The sequence below is a fragment of the Halyomorpha halys genome, unplaced genomic scaffold (assembly GCF_000696795.3).
Source record: "Halyomorpha halys isolate HHAL.00 unplaced genomic scaffold, Hhal_1.1 Scaffold34.1, whole genome shotgun sequence".
Classification (NCBI taxonomy): Eukaryota; Metazoa; Arthropoda; class Insecta; order Hemiptera; family Pentatomidae; genus Halyomorpha; species Halyomorpha halys.
Window position 1 is genome coordinate 776,506 of NW_027105031.1, and position 3,239 is coordinate 779,744.

Below are 3,239 nucleotides of genomic sequence, written 5' to 3' on the forward strand. Positions count from 1 at the left end.
GCAGGAAGGGGGGATGGAGTGATAGACTGGAATACTGGATTGAAGGAAGCAGGGAGACTGTCAAAGAATTTAATGTGTCTCCGTGTGATAATATCTGTTTCAGACGACATTTCGTGTTTTTGAGCTGGACTGTTCAAACACACCCATACCATTTTGCGATGGCTGGCCATTCGGACTCAAAGCGTGTATTGTCGGCTAACACTCGAATTTGAAACTTAACACTATCAAATACTTCACCTTACTATATATTGCATATATCGGTAAGTACAAAGAGAAATTGGAAATCACTCTACTATCAACTCCGGTATGTAAAGAAGATAAATTGCAGGGTAAGAGGGTCAAGTTTTGTTTATCATTTTGGTTGCATAAACACTTCTTGTTAGCATTTGGTTAACTAAGTTCGTACCTATTTAAATGTAATGCCACTGATAAAATTAGAAATTTAATAAATGATATTTTAAAGTAAAATGTAAAAATATGAGGTTAACTTATAAATAGAAACAAAAACAAAATTGTAACTATGTTCATAATTTAGCCTTTTTGTATAGTGAAACATTTTAGAAAACAATTTTTCGTTGCCAATTTTCATCTTTTCACATTTACCCTCAAGAAAATGCTTTGAGAACTTAGGTACATTTACCCAATTTACAAGATAAAGTTGCATCCTTCATTTAAAAAAATTGAGAAGCATCAATGTAATTTGAAAAACCTGCCATTGTGTAATTCACCTCATTAGAAGTTAAAGAATAAAAAAAATGGTAAAACAAGCAATTTTATTATCTTGCAAATGAGAGTTGAAAATTACCTATTGCATTTTCGGGATGCATTAATGTAGTTCACTCAATTTGCTTTTGTATTAAATGAAATAAATATATTTGTGGTTAATTTACTAGCCTCATGAAGATAAAGGAGAAGTGTGGCTAGAGTCAATAAGACGAAACGCAAAGTTGCCGAAGCCCCCTTCCAGACAAGCAGCTAAGACAGAGACGTGTGAACTACAAGCCGAGATCGCTGAAGTAAACACATTAAAGTTGGCCCCCCCTCGTAGACCACTTAAGCTCCCTGTCTTTCCACTCCTGTGTCAAGTCATGTTCATTACATCCTACTCATCCCCATCTATCTTATACATTATGTATAGCCATTATCTGGCCATATCCCTGCTTTACATCCATCATCGCCGGTAGATATTTTACCTCGGAGGTGATTCGGTAATATACGACCCTTGTGTCCCTGGTGAGGAGCAAATCCAGTGTCGAGGTCCTCTTTGAGTAGCCCGCGTGTCGGAAGGTGTGCACCCCAGGATGGTAGACTGCAAGCACGTTCTTGGTTATGTACGTCCCCATGAGTTTATTGCTGCCACACAGCCAGGCGGTGCGACGGGCGTTTCCCTAAACGGGGTCCTCCCCAAGAGCCACATACCTGCTACTAGTCTGGGCATGCTGAGCAGTAATTTCAGCGATGGACTCAGATTATAAGCTGAATCTTGTGTCCGTAAGTGCGACTATGGATAGCCTACAGAAGGCAAGGAGGGTTTCTAGCTCAAGTTTTCGTTTCATGAGCCCTGTTATGTTATAATTAATTACACAATGTCAAAACATAGATTCCAAGCAGAGGGTTTAGTGATCTCCAAACAGTAGGTCAAATATGCTCATCAATGTAGTGAAAATAGTTCTGATGTCATGGAATATTGACATGTGGTTGGATGTAAAGGCCTTTTTTTTTTTTTCCGAACCCTCTAAAACAGAAATAAAATGTGAATTAGTAGTGCATTATTGTGTAAGAAAGAAGAAGTAATTCGTGTTGTGTCATACCTTTTACTTACTACCTTTGGTATTTTAAGGTTACTTGTTATATTGAATTTTACATATGAGCTATCCATTCAGGAGCTATTTTGAGTCCGGAGGTGAGGGGCCTCCTCGTGTTGTATCGCATATAAGATAAAAAATAAAAATAAAAATAAAAATAAATAAAAATAAAAATAATAAAGACAATAGATAGTGGTGAAATGATAAGAGAAACAGTCTGAAATCAAAAGAAGTGTGAGGGGGGGCACTATCAGCGGGATATTGAAGCGCGAACAGGGCATTGCTCTCAATTCCAACCTTGGCCCGTGAGAACAACTATATGTTTGTCTCACCTAAACAACTGAAGGCCATCTTGAGACAATATGGAAACCGGGCCCCTGGTCACGATGAAAGACAGACCATCCTGGTGAAACAATTACCGCGGAAGGGAATCGCTCAGCTCACCAAACTGTACAATTCGTGCTTGAGGCTGAGATACTTCTCCGAGAAATGGAAACATGCGTTTCCACTCCTCAAGCCGAAGAAGACGGAGTTCGACGCCGACCATTACAGGCCCATAAGTCTGCTGCCTCATCTCGCTAAGGTCTACGAAAAGATCATTCTGAATTACCTTCCGGAATATTCCGTTATCCCTTACGACTTAGCAGACTGACTTTCAGGCTAGCTTGAGCACAGAACACCATCTGATGAAGCTCCAGAATGAAGGTTGAAGCGACTCCAGCTTCAATCAGAACCACGCTACGGCCATGATTTCATGTTAAAACAGTTGAAATTAGATATTTTATATTATCCCAAGGAAAATAGTAAGTACCTGTTTTTAGTGTTTCGTTGTTAAATTGGTAATCGCTTTAAAAAAGGAAAGTTTTTCAAGAAAATCAAAAAATTAGAAAAAAATCTGATATATTCAGGACGTCGCAGAAAAAAAAAGATTATTTAGGGAGCGGCAAACCGAAAAAGATAGGGAACCTCTGATTAATACGATTTTAGTGTAATTTGCAGGGATCTTGCTGGTTGCTATCTATTAGAATCTAGATTTCTAGAACATGAAATACCGGTCGAAATTGTAGTTACAGAGGACACTAATGTTTTTTTATTTATAACAATCGCATCCATTTGTTCTCTTACTTAGGAATTAGTCGGTCACATTCTTGTGTTTTGGTATCACCTCAAGTGTATACTTCGTAATCATTTCAAAGTGTTTCCAAATAGCTAATTCTAGATAGGAATTTTTCATGTTTGAACAATAATTTATATGACTTTGTAATAAATCCCTTGTTCGTGAACTGACATATCCTATGTTCTACCAAATTTCCAAGTTAGGATTTATTTTTGTCTCTACATGCCTCACATGTTTGGTTAGTGTGCATAGAATAATTCACCAGTATTGATATAGTATATTTGGCCAGATAATTCTGATGAGGCTATCTTGTCAAT